Source organism: Rhynchophorus ferrugineus, unplaced genomic scaffold (assembly GCF_030347505.1).
Source record: "Rhynchophorus ferrugineus isolate W39M unplaced genomic scaffold, kcgeb_rfMv2 rfM1, whole genome shotgun sequence".
Taxonomy (NCBI): domain Eukaryota; kingdom Metazoa; phylum Arthropoda; class Insecta; order Coleoptera; family Curculionidae; genus Rhynchophorus; species Rhynchophorus ferrugineus.
Window position 1 is genome coordinate 56,519,787 of NW_027472580.1, and position 20,546 is coordinate 56,540,332.

Sequence of the window (20,546 nt, forward strand, 5' to 3'; positions counted from 1 at the left end):
CTCAAGAATAATATAATTAAACCATATATTAAGAAAAACGAAAGAAGAAAATAAATGACAAGATAGCCACACTAAAGCACGTGGTACTAATTGAAGTTCAACATAGATCCAGTCTACAGAATTCATTATAGTCTACGCCTATTTTATTATCAGAAAAATTATTTAGTAAAATAATTATTTTCCACCTCCACTTACCACTTTTGTATCTTAAATTTATATATAAAACCTAAATTTTACAACTGCACTACTCGAACAAGACTTTAAAGTCCGTTCCATAAATTAAGATTTTTTATAAAACATAATAATACTTACTAAAAATTAAATGCGTACTTGTCAATGTATGGTGGATTTTCGTGACATAAAGCGTTTATTATTATGATCAGGCTTCTTCTTTACAAGATAATTGCATTTTCTGGTAACTGTATTTGGTAAATGTGTAGTAAATTCTACAAGACAGAAACCGTATATAATATTTTATAATCCAATTCATTTACTATTTGCTACCGTTATATATACTAAAACTATGAACGCAAAATGGATTTCTTGAGAAATCCAAGTGGATTATAATCTAAGTGAAATATATATTATAGTTGACAGTAACTTTCAAAGTTTAGATGGGATATGATTTATAGAGTTTCTTAATACAGATTATTTAGATAAAGAACAGTTACGAATTTTAAAATGGTATTGATTCAAATGAATCGTAGTCCATTGGCAAATTTATGGCTTTAAAAGCAATCACCAATTTATGCAATTTTTTTGAAGAAAACGCAAAATACCTATTTCATTTTGTAAAAAAGTAATGTTATATATTGGTGGTGAAGTGATGAATGATGGCATAGTATTTATCCTGTAATCCAAAGAAAAACAAAGTATGGATATAAATGTACATATATAAAAATAAATGTACATATATGTAGGTTACCTGAATTTTATAGGATAATATACATCTAATATGGCTTAATATACTTCATATAAGTCTTTATTTAATCGTGACGATAAAGTTATTTATCTCTGAAGAAAATTTAAACAGCGGAAAAATCCTATCACTAACTATTGCAAGCATAGAGGCTTAACCAGAACTGTCTGGCAGGATATATTTGAAAAGCCGTCTATTGTCATTTCTTTTATTTTTTAGCTAATATGAAGGAGTACCGGAGGCAGCGATTTAGTAGTGTTGAATAGTTTTGATTAATTTACAGTTGAACTCGATGTGCAACGGATAGTTCAATGACTTGACTTCAGTTTTGACTACTATCTTGTGCTTGTATTAGTGCAATTACCGTTCCAGCTGGCCAGGTGTAAAAAGTCGCCTACATTTAAACACCAATGGAACTATATACGGAACAATATCAAGAGTTCCAAATTGCAATGACAAAAACTTTAAGCTACTGATGTCGAAGCAATAGAAAAGCATATATCTAAAGCAACTCTTGACAGTACCACTTATGACCACTGGTTTGGTATAACACAGCTCTGGATATCTGACCAATATTTACGGATATTACAAGAACAAAAAAAAGAGCAAAATAACATCAAATGATAGTCGAGATGTTAGACACAAACTTGACTACAGAAAAAAAGGCCTACAAGACTGGTGTGGTGAACGATTTGTAAGTTGCTGCATCGAAATATATGCATTGAACAAATTTAGGGGACTAAGCAATAGGAGAATAGGAGGATATAGGAGCATATACCAAAGGCAACATTAAAACAAAAATTTCAAAAACTTCATTTCTTTGTGAGTCTACAGTGGACGAATTACAAACAAACAGCAATAAAATCATTAATGTATATTAAGATAGCTGAAGTAAACCAAATGACATCAGAAATTGGCACAACATTTTATCAAGGACTTCACGTTCTGCTTATAAAATTTTGTGTTAAAGTGTCAGCATGGAATAAGTAATAATTGTTTCGATATTAAGAAAAGGAGATAGCTAGCATCTTTATGAAAATTAGACTAATAATATATCAAGATCTTGATCAAGATCGAATTGCTTTTATTTGACTAGGATTTTCCCTGTTCGATAATTATGATGATTTATATACTGAAGAAGCTAGAAGTCTGAATAGAAAAGTAATTAATATAAAGGTCAAATTTATTCAAGAATCGAGAGCACAAACTGTAACTAAAATTAGTGACAAGGTTGCAATATGGAAATAACATGATTTAATTAAGTTCTACTGAAAATACTGTGTAGAGTTGCTATTAAAAGTGGAAAACCGATACTATAAATAACTGTGCATTTTGTTATTATGAAGAAAGCTAAACTATATCATCTGCTTTAAATTGCTTTCAGAAAAATTAAAAGTAAAAAGTAAACGAATATTGAAAGTTTCAAACGTATCGTATTTTAATATAAATTTTACTTTATTTTATTACAAATATTTATTTGAGGCATGTATCTTATTATATTTTACAAATGGTATGCTCAATAGTTTTGAAAAATATTTCTATGATATTCTAATATAATATTTTTTTTTTATTTTAAAATTTAAATTCGCACCAAAGCGTACTTGACGTCCTTATACACTTAGTAAACAATGGGCATTAAATCCAGAGTGATCAAACTTATTTATTTTGGGTAACTATGAATTCAAGGAATCAATGATCCCAGAAATTGTCATTCAAAGCAAAATATCATTTGAATCCTAGAATAGTTGAAAAAATATCGATAGATCTATAAAACTATAAAAACATATCTATTTATTTCCAAGTATAGAAATGGCATCAAAAACACATAATTTAACATAAGATTCCCCATCATCGTAGTGGTAATTTTATAAATGGTTTTCAACTTACTGTGAACTAATGTGTATATATGTTAAAAAAAACCAGCAGAACATTGTATGAAGCTGAAACAGTAATAGAGGTTGTTTGGACGAGAATCCGAATAAACACTAGGGTTGCAAAAAGAACTTTAATATCAATATGATCCAAACTTATCAAAGCAAAATTCTTCTCAGTATTGTGAACACCCCATGGTATATTAGAAATGTGGACAGCAAGAAAGACCTAAGGGTACCAATGATCAGGGAAGAGATAAAACGGTTTGCGAAAAAACACCAAAATAATATTGCGTGAATTAAGCTATGTATAAATACTATGCCGTTAACTTACGTGAAGTGTACTGGTGTGAGTGCATCTATTAGTTAATGCTAATTAAGTTAGGTTTAGTCTAGTTGTAATATATACCAGGTGCTTTTTCAAAATAAAAAAAATCTAAAAACTCTATTAACCCTATTTCAATTTCGAAAATATATTTGAAAATAAAAAAAACGAGGATCTAAATATATCTAAAATACAACTAATAGATATAGTTATATTGTTCGTATAAGCACATATTTTATATAATGCTTTTCTAAAGAACCACTCAACAATATCATAATCCTGATCCTGAAATATATTTGCACTATTTTAATGCAGTTATTTTTCTGTTCTTTTGGAGCTATTTAAAAATCTACGAAGATCTCAGATAATTTCGTTCTGGTTAAAATTGAATATGCATCGGCGAATTTCCATGTTTCGAGCACCTTTCAAATCGAACGCATGAATAAAAATGCAAAATAGACCAGCCATCTCCATACATCACTACCGAGAGTGTGAACCGAGGCTCTGTATATGTAACTTTATTTCGCACGAACGAAACTGTATTTTAGTCAAAAGCAAGATGCTATAAATACGCGTAATAAATTTACGTAGATAGCGTCGGTATACAGAGCCCTATAATTCGGTTTCCCTCGTACGATATGTGTCAATGTCACCGGCATGAAATACATTTTATATACTTCGAAACCGAAACCAGTTCAAACGGAATTTTTAATTTGCTCATAATGAAGAGCATTTCTACAGTATATTAGAAATATTTTTGTTCTAATTAATATATTGGGTTAGATAGGAAATACTTTCAGTAGTCATCAAGAGGGCCGAAAATGCGTTTAAAAGGATTTAGTCAACTTAATTTAGAAAAATAATATATAAGTAAAATTAAAACATATATTTAGTATTTTTCCCACATTTAACCTGCAACGCGTTTTCTTTTAATGTGCAAAACAGCAAAGCTTGGCAAACTACCTGCATCATTTTAATAAAAATACAAATTAAAATATAATAAAATATCTCTCATGTATTTAAAATACGAAATATAAAGTATTTTAACTATTGTTATGTAATATACAAAATACAAATTACAAAATACTGTCAGATATTAGGGTATGTAATAGACTAGAATTAATCCAGCTCAGTCTATTAATCAGCAAAAGAAACATTTCCTAGCATGAACGCTAGATTTTTAAATGTATTATCAAACAGCCAATGCCTCCTGCTGGGGAATGAATAAAACATGTTAAAGAAAACAACCTTTTTACAGGTCCTGATAAGCACAGATTTATATTATATTGCATGAACATATTTTTATATTTGCATATCTTTTAAGGATGACGATTTAAGCTTCTATCGTTTAGGAAGCTAGTCAGCTAACTCTAATTCCACCACTCACTGAATAATAAATTTTGCAACTAGCATGATGCTAATTAACTCTTAACTCCATTTATTTCAGGTGATATCTTCTCTCCAAATTTTCTTTTAATTGTGATTCGATAACATTAAAGGCCTTTTCTTCTTCTCTGACACACATTCGAGTCGGCAGGAGCTTGCTATATTAACAAATGTTGCCCTAAATGTAATCTAAAGCTGTAGTTATTGGTTTCAACACTTTCAATATTGATATACCAATTAAAAATTAAATTTCTAAGAACTAATTGAATTACAAATATCGGATTTATCATATCGGTTTTTGCAACTCGCAGTACACCATATTTAATATTTTATTTTGATAGCAGTGGTGGAGCAGTTGCTAACATGTGAAAAACGCCCTTCAATATCCTTAAGCTATAATTGATATAGTAGCCATAGTTTTTCATTCCCTCAGCTTCTATTTTAAGTTGTTCACTAGCGTATAATGAGTGGGTAAGTTCTTGCTGAGTTTGGTAGCAAACTTCGCTGGGTCAATTCCATTTCCTCAGACTTCTTTACTACTCCGAGACGGTGTTTCTTAAAATCAAAGGATAAGCGTAACAAACCATGGAGGGTGTTTTTCATACGTCTCTATAATCATGACCCGTCACAAAACTTAGCAACTATACCAGCAATTGATATTACAGAAACTTCTGTTGATCAGCCAACAATGGAAGAATTGTGAACGGTAATAGAATTAATAAAGTGTGGTAAGACGTCTGGAGTACAACAAGTGATGACATAAATTATCAAGGACGAAGATTACAAATTTAGCGATCGGAGAATATATGGTATTTTAGATTAGATTGGATTTTATTTATTAAAGACCATCAGCCTCGAGGGTTATTTAGAACCTATACACTATATACATTTTAATATTACAGAACAAACAATATAAAGAACAAAACAAAAAACTTATATTTAATTTAACATAAGTATGAGAATACTATGGAGTGAACAGTTTAAAATTCATAAATTAACAACAGTAGTATACATAATCTATTATATGTTTTGAAATACTCCGATGGCAGCCAAATAGTTCATCAGTTCAAGATTCAAGGTTCTGCAATTGTTGAAGTTGTTTCATGGCTCCCTTCAGGTCAGACAGTCGTCTTTAGAGGGCATGTCTTTGGCATTCAACCAGGATGTGTTTGATGTTCAGCGAGGATCTATATCTATCACAGATGGGCGGACATCCTCCTTTCAGTATAAACGCATGAGTCAGCCGACAGTTGCCTATTCTGAGTCTGAAAAAAATATCCAATTTACGCCTGCTAATGTTACAAATGTTGAGACCTTGCTAAAACTCCTCTTCTACCTCGCACAATTTGTTATTGATCAAAAGTCCCAGTTTAGTTAATCCAGTTTTTTTTACAGTGCGGTATAATATGTATTCAGATCCCTTCTCCAATATAGATAGTTTTTTAAAAGTGATTCTTCCCTTTTCCCCGAAAGATGGTCTTCTTATCTTTCTTACCTTCAATTCCCATGTGGGATGGAATCCACATGTAAGTAATATTCTTGCCGCTATTACGAGCGGCCGTGTTCAATTCTCGAATGTGTATTGTCAGTGGATGATGTGTCTGTGCCGATTTTAAGTTCTCAAGAGAGCTCATTGTCAATGATAATTACCACCGAGATCATATCTGGACTGTCTTGAACGCATTTAAGAGCCTTGTATATGGCCAGCGATTCGGCAATTAAAACACTCGCCAAAGAGGGCAATTTGTAATGTTCTTCCTTCAATGTTGATGTATGTACACCTCCTGTATTTTCATTGTTTTTTGATCCATCAGTGTAAATCTGATAATGACTAAGGTATTTTTCGAAGATCAACAGATTGAAAGGGAGCGCGCACTAAAAGAGTTAAGAGCGTCCTTATGAAGAAGTCTCATTTAGAGATCAATGGAAATAGGCGCGATCTGCCGGACCTTTTGTTTGTTTACCCTTTTATCCTGAAAGTGCAGTTGATGAGGAAAAAATGCCCATATTGAGATAGCCCCGGCTTGAGTTTTAAAGAACTTGTGTACCTTATTACCAAAAGCTCCCGTCGAGAGTCCGGGGAAGAAATATCCGCCTCACAGAGTAGACTGACAATTGGACTTATATGGAATGCTCCTAGAGCAATCCTTAGTACTGTATTCTGTATTGAATTTAAGCTCTTTATATATGAGGGGACTGCATAAATGAAACACTGCCAGCCATAATCCAGTTTACTCAACGTCAATGCTCTATAGATGTTCAGAAGAGTGGTTCTATGAGCACCCCAGTTAAAGTTGGCGGGGGATCGAATTAGGCTAATATCACTGAGGTATCTGTTTTTGTATGTTTGATGTGTGGAAGCCAGCTGAGACGTGAGTCGAATATAATTCGCAGGAATGTATGCTCAGGTTTGTTCTTTATGTTCGATATCCTATCGATAGACAGAACTGTCATTCGAAGACAATTCCTTATACTGCAGTAGCGCACGATATTAGATTTATCATGAGTGGAGGGCCATTTGTTTTTACCCAAAAAGGGAGAGTATCGAGGCATTTTTTGGCAGAACTTCCTGACTTCTTTTGTGATCCTGATAAGCATAATAAATGGCAATGTCATCGGCGAAATCATACTTTAGTTTGCTCAGATATGTGTTCTCTGATAGAATCAAACGCAATTATATATAGGGTTGGACTTATAGTGCAGCCTTGAGATATACGATTTACTTGTGGAAAGGATGACGATAGCTTGCCATTGACTCTAATCCTGAAAGTTCGGTTCCTTAGGAAGGATGAAACAAATTGATGTACATTACTACCTATCTTCCATTCTTGTAATTTGTTCAGAATTTTGAATGTCTTGATGGAGTAAAAATGTGGAACGCTTTACGAATTTGCGTGTCATTCTTGCGCAGGGCCATGTTAATCTTCTCTGTATCGTTCCAATTTTTGTATATGTACCGCCGAAGCAAATACTGGTATTTTAGAGTAATATGGTTTGTAAAGAGTTAATTAAGAAAATTTCAAAATATTGACAACTGATGGACCCTCTGCTATTGTTTATCTCAACGGTCTCCGGTTAGAGCAAGTGCGCACTTCAGTTACCTGAAATCAGTTACTATATGCAGGAAAAGAAAGCAATATCTATTGCTGAAGTAGTAAGCGGAATTAGAGATCTGCAGGACATTTTATTTCCCTAAGATGGTACGTGTGGAAGAGAGGAAATTATTGCTAAAATCCACCTCTTTCGAACATTTACCTTGTTAGTCCTCTGTTATTGCTCGAATGCTTGGGTACTGTTATAATCTGACATCTGCAAGCTTGAGATATTTTAACTGTGAGACTTTATCAATTAGGCAATTATGAGTCCATTCGTTTAAGATGCGAGTATCAGTGTACAGTTATAGACAAATTCAGAGACGCATATTATAATGGTTTGAAAGGCGAGTTTACAAGAAAAGCCATAACATCTAATCAGATACTACTCTAAGTGTTTTCATAAGTTGTAATATTCGAAATCTTAGTTTATAGTTTAAAAAATATATATTTGCTCAACTGTCAATTTTCTCAGCGAAACATTTGTTCTAGTTAATTCACAGCACTAATATGCATATCTAATAATATATATATATATATATATATATATATATATATATATATATATATATATATATATATATATATACATATATAGATCTCAATTTTATTGGATACTTAGATTGATAAGAAGTGGATGATTTATATTAATTTTTATATTATAATTTAATTGTGCAATTAAGAATATTAGGAATTAATAGATTAGGTTTTGGAAACATCATTAATTTTTATAGATATTTTAAGATATTAACAATATTTAGTATAGTAACATAATTTTTTGAATTTATTTTCATTATGTATCATAAATACAGGGTTTTAAAAGAAATACAATTAACCTGCATGAATTGCGTGCATGTACATAGTATTTAATTTAAACATATTTAAATAAAGTTTATTCAATATAAAATTTTTCTCCTCTATTCTAGTTTAATTCTCGTGGCATAGTATTGACATTAAATGCTACTCACAATAAACTTATGAAGTAAAAAGAAATTGAATAGTAATAACTCAGTATCTATCTCACATTTCGAACTGAAACGAATTGTAAAAAGGCCAGGCAGGGCCATCTCTATACATCACTACCGCCAGTACAAACTGAAGCTTTATGTGGGAATTTATTTCATGTAAACGAAACTGTATTTTAACCAAAAGCAAGATGTTGCAAATCCAAGTAATAAATTTGCAAAGATACTGTCTGTGTACAGAGCTCTATAATCCAGTTTAGCGTAGGCACCGGAACACGTAGCAGCAGGTACGTGTGTTAGTGTCGCTAACATGAAATGGAATTTTTGAAACGCGAGTGCTAAGCTCGCTGGCAATAGAATTTTTAATTAAGGAACGAGTAAAAGACTATAGTAACCTAATAAAATTTGAGTAAATAAGAGCATCATAATACTGTGTACACATTTTATTTACGTCACTTTGAAAAAGGTAAAAATTTAATATGTTTGAACTGCATAAAGACAATAAAAATGTGTTAATAAAATTGATAGTGCCTTTCTTCTATTTGATGGGTAGTTATGATGGAAAATAAAGAGTAATAAACAATAGTACATTATCAGTGGGTATGAAATTATAATCATTATATCTTAGCAGTTACCCTAAAATAATTTGATGTTAAACACAAGATGTCATTAATTTTTGAAGAAGGTAACATGATTTCCATCTGAATAATCATCACACTTACATTTGAACCAAGTCACAATTTGAAGCAATTGTCTAAAATATATAAATTTTATCAAACGGTACTGGGAACTAATCATTGGAAACCTTGCTTAAAATGTTGGTAAGTTATTTGTCACTAATTTTGCTAATTTAAAATATATTTATAATGTAATTACTACTTTTTTTTAAATTTATTTGTTACCTTGTTACTACTCGTCGCTGAGTAACCTACAATTTGTTTTTACAGTAACTTAAATCTAGTTATAAATCAGTAAGGACTCATCGGCCCTATCTTAATCTCTGCTGCAATAATGTTTATGTATTAACGCTGCTGTTTTTCTATTAAATATACCTCACTACACTACACTACATAAGATCAAATGGTTTGATTCTTTTGAGTCTATGTCCTGTTTTGGTGTTATGCAAGGGTTCTAATCCTTCGATATTGACATGAGAATAGTGTCTCTCCTAATGCCTCCTTGTAATTCTCTTGATTTCCGAGTCGATATCTGAAGGTTTCAGTGTAAGTAGTCGGTCTTGTGGTATCTGGATACACCTACAATAATTCTCAGGACTTCGTTCTGGGAAACTTCTTTCTATATATATTACTTTTCGCGTAATATCTGCATGATTGAATTCCCTTTGTAGATATATATTTCAATATTTACTTGTATAATAAGAATTTATTATGTACCTGTAATTTTGATTTTCTTTCAATTAACTAATACATTTTCTTATAATTTAATTTCAGTTCTTTCCTTTTTGGATCAAGATTCATTCCAAGACACTTACTGTTGTTGCTATATTGAACCACGTTATTATATATTGTTATTTTTGGTACTTGTGCGGATGGATTATTTTTAAGTCCAATTATTTGTATTGACACTTGCCTGCTCGCTTTTGTCTCCGACAGCAAGAGTCGGAGTATTATAAGCAAATGTATCACATCATATCACATGTGTCACACATGTGTTGAGAATGTAAAGAATTGCCTCCCAATACACTTCCTTGTGATGCACTTGTCTTGTTTGAGCTTATTTTATTGTAAAGTAGGTTTACTCTTGTTGAAATCTAAACATTCTTGCTGTAATGTAAGATTTTAATAGTACAGTGTATTATTTGAGTAATATTTTCGGTAGCTTACAACGAAGCCTGTCATGCCATATCTTATCGAAGGTTTCTGCTAAATCTAAGAATATAGCTGAACATACGTTTTTATCTTCAAAGGCGTTTTCAATACATTTGTTATTCCATACACTTGGTCAATCCTTGAGTGTTTGTTAATAAACTCAAACTGGTGTTAAATTTTGTCGACTGTAATTTCAATGGTTGATTTTCAGGTGTTGGGATCATGATAATTTAATTTTTCTTGGTTTGCCTAAACCTGGTTTGCAATGTGAATTACTCATTAAGGCTTACTGTGAATCCTTCTTACTTTTGTACATCCTTCGTAATTTTTTACAAAACACATGTTCAGAGATTGACCTAGGTTATATATGTTTTTCATTATTATATCTCCCAAATCTTCACAATAAGAATATTTTACTTTCTTGCTCTATAAGTATTAATTACATATTTATTGAACATTCCTTTCAAAAAAACACAACATTGAAAACCACAAAATATTTTATATATTTGAATTTTAAATGTACCATTAACGGATCATGCTTACTATTTTCCATAATTTTACCATCTTCTTGCTAACATAAGGCTTCAGTCATGAAGCGGGTATCAACTAGAACATGCTCTATTGGCCGAGAAAAATATAACCAAACCGTATTAAGTCTAGAATATACAGTGACTTGAGAAATTTCTAATAGTGTTTCTTTCACACTTTTTACATATTTATAACATATTATTTCTGGTCTTTCTGCAAAAATTCTTCATTTAAGTTAGTTGAGATTGGTAGACTTTAAAAACTATGGTTTCAGTTATTATTCGTGGTTTCTTTTAAGCATTCAATATGCACTATTTAATAGCTTTAAATAACATATTGCACTGTATTAATAATATAGGTATTAAGCTCGAGCTTACAGTAACTTCTTAATAATTCCTGGGCATGTTTGGTATTTAAAATTAGTCGGATTGGGTAGAGTATAGAAAAATGAAAGAGTGCCGTAATTATCATATTAAAAATCAAGACACAAGTTATATGTAAAATTACTTTTTTTGGTTCTTGATTATGGAAGAAAATGTTTATAAATGTCCAGTAATTCAAATCGCTACCGTGGAATTAATGTCCGCTGCTGGAATCACCTTTTCTAAATAAAATTTAGAGTGTCATATAAAGGAGCATTCTGAACCTAATTCGATTAGAGTTCCCTAGGGCAGTGTTTTGAAACAACTCCTGTATCTGCTATACACTTCTGATATCCTAACAACAAGATAAATATTAAAATATTTGCCGACACAGTTATCATAGCAAAAGTTGTACCTCTTCCTAAGACTGGAAAAAGTACAAGTAGCATTCAACAAGATCTGCAAACGAACTGGAGACTAGAAAATGCAGCGTAATGACTCCAAATCTGTCCATGCTAATTTGGCCTTGCGGCGAATTCACAAAAACTCTAATTATATCACTTGACGGATGCCCGATTCCTCAAGTGGAATCAGCTAGATCTTCGGCATACATCTCGATTTTAGGTTAAATAGGAACGTCATGTTGCAGAAAAAGTAGAGCAGATTAGACTCAAAGTCAAGCAATCCTTCTGGTTAGACGGAAGATACTCTCAACTTGACCTAAAATCACTTTTAAGCCAATGTAGGATTTAAATGGTGTCGTGGCATTTGTCTAGTCATAGCTTTTCGATAAGAGAACATTCATGAAATTTTAGATTAATAAGATCCCAAATCTCTGAAGATGTTCATCTGTGAGCAATATTTTGAGAAACCTGCGTGAAAAAAGCGTGAAGTAGGGATGGTATTGGACCTCGTTGCTTCTGAAGATGGGCGGATAGAGTAGATTTGGTAGTCTGTAGCTTTTGCTGATTGGGAACTGAATTCACTTCTACCATTGCAACCTTTGGTCCAAGACAAGACCTAGATATGTAACCATTTGCAATCAGGGGATCAACACTTGGCGGCAAAATTCTGATGAAGTCCTTACGGTGGAAGAATAGGCGAGATTTGTAGAAATACAAAAATTATTTCAAATAACACTTGTAAAATATTCTGACAACGATAGTGACATTATATCAGTGCCAAGTTTGATTTGATATTATTGTGATCGAATGATCAAATAACTTATTTATAAACTAGAACTTGAACTAGAACAAAACGAGAACTAGAACTCAGCTATTAATTTCTGACAAATATTTGCATGGATTGGAAGTGGTCCAAAAATAAGAAAAATTATTATCACCCTTTCATCAAATGCATGGAAATACAATTGCCAATTGGTCAAAGAAGAGTCAAAGCTACACTAGCGCAATCTAAATGAAAATTTGTCGCGCAATGATCATTATTTCTTCAGTCTAATGCAATATCGTGTGACTGATGACCGATTATACTCATCACAGTATTTAAATTACTTATTTACCACAATATTTACTTGTTGGTTTGCCAATAAAGTGAAGATTTTGTTGTCAATCAAAACACAATTAAAATTATTATTATCTACCACTTTTAAATATTAACTAATTATCTACAGATCTCATCACTTATACTCTAAATATACTGGAATAATTTATTTAAAACGAGCTAAATTTTATCTGAAAGTGAAATGCAAATGTATTCATAATGAATTTGTTGAGATAGGTATCCGTATAAGTGGCAACTTATTATTCCTTTACGTAGTTGATTATTCATGTATTAGTATATTAGCACCCGAGTATCCGAGAAGACGGAAATTCTAAAGTATTCTTTTAACTAAAGTAAGACTTGAAGAAGTTCCGTACAATTTTAACGTAATATAAATTATCTTAAATATATTCAATACAAAATACGGAAATGGAGGAGGAGCTTTTTCAAAAGACTTCTAGTTACTTGCGTGTATTTTGATATTTTTTTAACTTTAAACAATATATATTAATCAAAACATTTCCGGCCATTTTCAACAATTGTTTCGTATCTAGAAACATAGCTGTAACGTGTTTTGACAGATCGATGTTGGTTTGGAAGCGATTCAAATATCGATCTATTGTCGCAGTTCTTCATTCATTTCATTCATTAGAATTCAATTTATACAAGCATACAATAAAATCAAGGAAAATCTGTTCTTTGAATATGTGTATCGAGAAATCGAGAAATGCATGTTTCAAAATGGTATATTAGGCCACTCTTGGCAAGACCCTAGTAAAAAGAGTGTAATTACGACAAAAGTAGATGGAAAATGGTAAAAGTTAGAACAACCTGTGATTGGGTTTTGTCAGTCACAATATTTGTGAAATTTTCGAATGAAACTTTCGGAATATGTGGTTATGATTGCAATGCTGGCAATTCTTAATACAGGGCGATGATAGTGCAAACAACTAAAGGAGTGCATATAATTAATAGAGTATAACTGTCGAAAATTGTATTATTAGGTGTAAAAGATTTGTGTGCATAGATATGTCTATAATTGTTTAGAATTATACATGAGGCATTAAGTTAGAATGTATGAAGAGAGGATACATAATAACTGTTTTATAGATATGGTAAATGCATTAGTGACTATGCGGTGATTACATCTAATTTTATCCAGATTAGTGTACACGCGTACACTGTATATGGTTAGTGTATCAAGAGCAGTAGTAGTAAGAGGAGAAAGTAGAGAAAAATACAGTGGTATTAAAATGACTTGATAAGGAAAGGTAGCAATGAAGGAAACATGAACTAAACGTGAAAAGGAAAATTAGGCTCTCGAATGAAAGCAAAATACGTCACTTGGATAAACAATTATTAATTAGTAGTATTATTATTACTATCAATTATAACTTAAAATACAAACTACTAAAATGCTCAGGAGTGATGTGTATAATGTGTCATAAATAGTGTATAACAGTCATGTCATACATTGTTGTTGTCTGTACAAGTCAATGACCAAAAACGACGATGAACGAATAAGACTGATTTGCCTCATCTATAATCATGGATAAAATGTTAAATAAAAAAGTTTTGACTTCCGAATTTTAGAAATAATATAACATATTATACGTCGTCTACTATGAAAACGGAATAACTTTTAATGCTGAACTTGATAAAAATGTTTTACGTAATCACATTACCTTTTGACGTTTGCAGCTATATATTATCAACTCGGTAAATTGTGATATTGAAATAATATAATGTTGCAATCAAACTTAAGGATATTCCTTTGTCTGTGACTGTACCTTTAACAAAGAAAAATCAATTTGCGAATAAGCCGAGAGCATCTCTCAACTCGGTAAAAAGTTCGAAAAACTTTTTAGTATTCGGCTTCAAATTAAATTGAAATAGGTACTCTAAAATTTTGTAAATACGTTCGCCTCCGAAAATATCAAATACGCGAAAATATCGAGTATTAAATCAAAATAGAAAATGCGCTTGGTTTTATATCTGTACATAATTGAGATGAAATATAAACCGAACATTTGAAAGGATTTCGTTAATATACTCATCTATCTTACTAATTATTGAACTATTGATATTTTAAAACGACATATTTCATTTAATAGAATAAATTGAATTTATATGGACAATTAATCGCAAATTTAGATTTATATTATTGACTAAACTCTACTAAATTTTAACTAGATTATACATTTTGGAATAAAATACGAAACTTTATTCTAAGTAAGAAATATTATATGACATGAAACGGAAAAAGGATGAAACGAGTAATACGCCGCCAGCAGGAAATAATATCATTCTGATAATGAGCAAGAACATTTTGAGAAGCTATTTTGTGCTTATAGACCTAATGAATACCTGACATATACACAACAGTTATCTATTAATAAGGTGTTGAACGATCGTCTGTTTTTAATAAAGCTGGAATTCTTCACGAAATGGATTCGTAAAAGGTTTGAATAGTTCCAACGGAATGTTGTCCTACTCTTGTACCAATACATCCGTCAATTGCTTTAATGATGTCGATCTACTGCTACTTAAATCTACTCTCACTATCTGCTCTAAAACCTCCCAAAGTGGCTCAATTTTGTTGAAGTTTAGCAATTGTGCTGGCTAGGGAAGATGTTTTACAATACTCTGATGATCCTGAAAGAAAGCCTTTTTAGCTGAGTATATGGGTATCTTCTTGCAACATGGCAATGTTCGACAGCAATATATTAGTCATTATCATTATTGAAGATGTGGAGATATTAATCTTAACACTTTAAAAAACCTTCTCCAATTCGGTTTCAATCCTCTCATTCGACTTAAGACTTCTAAGAAGAAATCTTTGAAGTGTTTTTTAATTTAATGAAATATCTCTTATTCCAAACTATTACAATATGTGCTCTATGAAACAAATAGGGTGGTTGTGGAATAGTTAAAAAGTCGCGAACCCAAACAAGAGATGGCATTCTTTAGCTAAACTAATCTATAGCTAATTTAATACCTAATTAATTTAAATAAATTGCAACGTACAGTAATGTACCAGTAATAATACACAATTGTGCTAGGGAAGGATGTCAAAAATGTCTAAATCTCACTATCAACTCACAATTACTTAATAAGATATACGCTCCTATATATTTATATAAATCTCAATCAAAATATTAAATACATATGGTATTATATGTGTAATTTATAACATAGTACGAGTATTAATACTCAAAAATAAATAACTATGTTTTTATTTTCAATATGAAAATATATATGGATAAATTAAGGAAAAACATTTGTGAACTGTTCCTTAACAGTTACATCTGAACGAATAATCTTAATTTGTTATATATATTGATCCAGCAAATTGACTAATTAGCTCAATGAATCTATTGCTTGTCGTGATTATCTATTAATTAATATATGGGCATTCACGCATTATAATAATGATTTACCATTATTAGTTTATGCAAAAATTTTAACTGCTTTTTTATTGCAGGTTGAATGGATACCTGTAATTAATACATTATTCTCCATGGATATACTTGTTTTAAGGTAAGTTATTTCTGATACTTTTTATTTAAATCAAAGTAATTTTATTAGTTATTTGTATTAAATTTGATGATTACTTATGTGGTAATAGATAGATAGGTAACGCATAAGTTTAATATAGGACTGGATAGTTAATAGAGAGTGAAATATTATTAATTATTTTTAATTCTATAATAAACTGTTGAAATTATTCTTTATCAATCTCTGTCTCTGTATAGTACATCAGACAGTTCTGCATACTTGTTTTGAATGACCACACTGAATAAATGACTAATTTTTTAGGCTAATTAAAATTTGGCGCGTTTTTACACGATATCTTTACTGAAATGGAAGTGCTACGTACAGTCAAAATATCATAAACTCAATAGGGCCCATTTAAGAATTTCGTAGGTCTTTTTGGATGGCAACAAGTACCACAGATTTGAATAATTTACAATTCATAGCAATCTCCTGTGATTTCGTTCGGCACTTAACTGCGATAAACTGCTTCCTAGCGCCACATTTTTCAAGCATATGTTACACCTAAGTCATCTCCTCACCGGTACGTACTCCGGTATATACGATAATCCATTCATTTTAGGCTAGTAAATGTATAAAACGTTAATAGAAAGCTCAAGGCAGTCAACTTATTAATGTGATTTGCCGATCAAGAATAGCAGCAATCATAGTTGATCATATTTGGGGATTTTTAAGAGTATTTCGCTGCTTTCATATATATTGGCTGGGTTTCATCTAAACGATTTGGTCTCTTTTATGCTAATGTTCATTTATATGGTTGTTCACATTTTCAAAAAATTTTCAATGTTTAATTCCCTCCTTATTTATATATTAAACATTAAATCAATTATTTATCAAATGTGTGTATATTTATTTTAAAAAAATAATGTTTTTAAAAATAGAATGGCTGGAATTATATTAATTATATTTTTATTATTTCATTTTATTCAATATATTTTTTTTAAATAAAATGTGTTATTTCCAAAATTTTATCACTCTATTTAGCACCTGAACCTATTTACCTGCTTATATATGCACATGTGCCAAATCCGGAGATGACTGAGGAGTAATGTATCCTCATTTTTCATCGCCAATGATTATTCCGTGCAAATAATATTTTCGTTTTTGATGTTGGAATAGTTATTAAAGTTCGTTTCTTGGTTTGTCGATATTTGGACAAACCATTTCTGAATATTAATTCCTAAGATTTTTATAAATTCACTTAGTATCCACCATAAGAGACCCTTTAAAATCACTGTCATGATACAATGAAATTATGGAAGAATTATCGGAAATGTTTCACGAACGATATAAGAAGTACAGTGTAGAAATAATGAACCATACTGATATCATATACAACTATTGTCTTGCCATATTTGAAGACATCTTTACATCATAATTTTTTGTATTTAAATTTACATTAAATACCTTTTTTTTTAACTTTTTTGTTAATATGTCCGAATGTGTGTCTCTCACTTAAGTGCATCTCTCAGTCAATAGTTTCAGTTGATAGTCATAGATTTGAAGGTGCTTAATATTTCGAATTATTTCCTAAATACAAAACTCTTTAATAAAATATATGTCTAGGATGGTGACATACAATTTTATATTTTCCATTATTATAATACTCTTATATTGAAAATCAAATGACCTTTTTATCTAAACAGTTATCTATTATCAAATTGTTTCTTTATTCCTATGTTTCAATAAATTTATACTATATATTACACTAATTTTTGATCCATATCGGTAACTGCAAATCACAAAGTTGCATTTTGATATCTGTATCTTATATGTTATTAAGCAGAATATAACATACTTATATTAAAATATATTTTTAATAAAAATAGAACAACCATGGTCAAGTAAGACTTGAAAACATAATCATTTTTAATCTGAAAATTTAAGGGTAAAAATTAATTTACTGGCAAATTAAATGTGTGTGATCATAGACAAAATGTAGAATTGTCTGCAGCCGATCGCTGTTATTTTAAGATTTAATGTGATGTTAATATGTTAATGAATTAATGTATTAAATAATATTACTATAATAAAGTCTATTAACAGGTCAATTGAAAAGTCCCTGGCCTACCATCCTAAAACACATTGTTTGGCAAAATTAGTTTTTTTTTATTCAACAATAATCCCTTCAAGGGTGATACACTGATTATAGGGATCCTCCAACTTTTCGATACCATTTTTGTAGTACAATTTGTCCTTTGCTTCAAAAGAGACCTCAGTTTCGGCGATTACCTCTTCATTCGACGAAAATTTCTTCTCAGCGAGCATTCTTTTGAGATCTGAGAGCAGGAAATAGTCACTGGGGGCCAGATCTGCAGAATACGGGCAAGATCTGGAGGTGAGGAAGCAATTCGAACCCTAATTCATGGATTTCTGCCACCATTTTCACTGATTTTTGACACGGTGCATGGTCTTGGTGAAGCAGCACTTTCGTTTTCCTCAAATGCTGTCGTTTTTCGGCGATTTCGTCCTTCAATTGATCCAATAACACTATGTAATAGTCGCTGCTGATAGTCCTTCCTTTTTCAAGGTAGTCAATGAGAATTATTCCATGCGCATCCCAAAATATAGACGCTATAACCTTGCCAGCCGACTTTTGCGTTTTCCCACGTTTTGGAGCCGATTCATCGTGTGCAGTCCACTCGGATGATTGTCGATTGGACTTCGGAGAGAAATGATGGAGCAATTTTTCATCCATTGTCAGATATCGACGTAAAAACTCGGGTCTATTATACTTGATCATCTTCAAACACTGCTCCGAATCATCAACTCGTTGTTGTTTTTGGTTAAAAGTGAGATCGCACAGCACCCATTTTGTACAGAGCTTTCTCGTACCCAAATATTCGTGAATGATATGATATACACCTTCAGTTGATTTCTTTAGAGTATCTTCTATTTTATTCAATTTCAATTTACGGTCATTCAAAATCATTTTGTAGATTTTTTATTGTTTTCGTCGGTAATAACCTTTTTTCGGCGTCCACTGCGTTCGCCGTCTTCGGTGCTCATTTCACCACGTCTAAACTTAGCATACCAATCCTTTTTAGCAAGCCAAGTTTTTGCTTCAACTGTATTTTTTCCCTTCAAAAAGCAATATTTTATCAACATGCGAAATGGCTTTTTATCCATTTTTTACAATAACAAAAGTTGCTTCACTCAAAATGCTACTACTAGTGATCCGAGAGCTCTCAAATTTATACACGCATGTTTTGAGAATTAGGACTAACTAAAAACATGTGAATTTAATTCTAGTAGCGCCATCTAGTTGTCAGACCGGAGACTATTCAATTGACCTCCTATTAAACAGTGTCAATCAGGGCAGTATCAGTCACGTGATGCAAGAAATATTATTTGTCATATTAGGTTTTTAACTTATGTACGATATAATATTTTCCAATAACTTTGACAATAATAAGGAATATACACAAAAAACACAATTGGCTCAATTGTTTCGGAAGTTACGAACAAAGAACACAAACTAGGCATCAAATGTTCTTATTTATGTTATACCTATTAGAGAGTCATCTATTTTTTTTTGGATAAATTCCATTTTTATTGGGCACAGAATGATAAAAGTAATGTTCCAATCAATAACATATTAAGCCCCGTGTTTAATGAAAACAATTTTATGGTTATCAATTAATTCGGGAAACTGGTGGGTGTTCCTTCCTTTGTGCGCTTATGCCGAATTTCATTTTCTATGCATTAATTTCGAAAATTAATCAACGTCATCACAGGTAATACGCAATAGGGATAATTCGATGGGGAATACTATATTTGGTATAAAACGCCAATCGACAATGTTTAATTGAATTTAGTTTACGGTCTATTTAACGATTGAGAGACCTATCATTTTCTATTCTTGATTATTCTATATTAAATGTCAATAAATTTATTTCAGTGAAACTATTTAGCTATATATTTTTATGACCATTCAGCTATCAACCTATATTATTGTATATCCTGAATTGTTAAAGGAGAAATTATTGCCTGTATATAAGTTATGAAATGTGAAAGGTTTTCTGTAGAAATCCAATTCCAGGTATATTTTTAGACATTTCATTCCTTGTACCTTTCAGTCTTAAACGACATGGCCCCTAGATTACAGTGCAGCAATAGTCGCGGGATGATGACCTCCCTCCTAAAGAAATGTGGCCGTTTTCACATAGACCGCTTATACGTTTAGAACTATTTTTGACTTGTGCTGATACTTT

General features: G+C 31.3%; 1 non-coding gene across 1 annotated transcript; it reads right to left on the reverse strand.

The window, feature by feature from the left end:
- Nucleotides 1-7,367: 7,367 nt before the first annotated feature.
- LOC143189386 (U6 spliceosomal RNA) lies at nt 7,368-7,473 on the reverse strand. Its single transcript, XR_013003845.1, has one exon. It is a non-coding gene; the product is annotated as a U6 spliceosomal RNA (small nuclear RNA).
- Between the last annotated feature and the right edge of the window lie 13,073 nt (nt 7,474-20,546).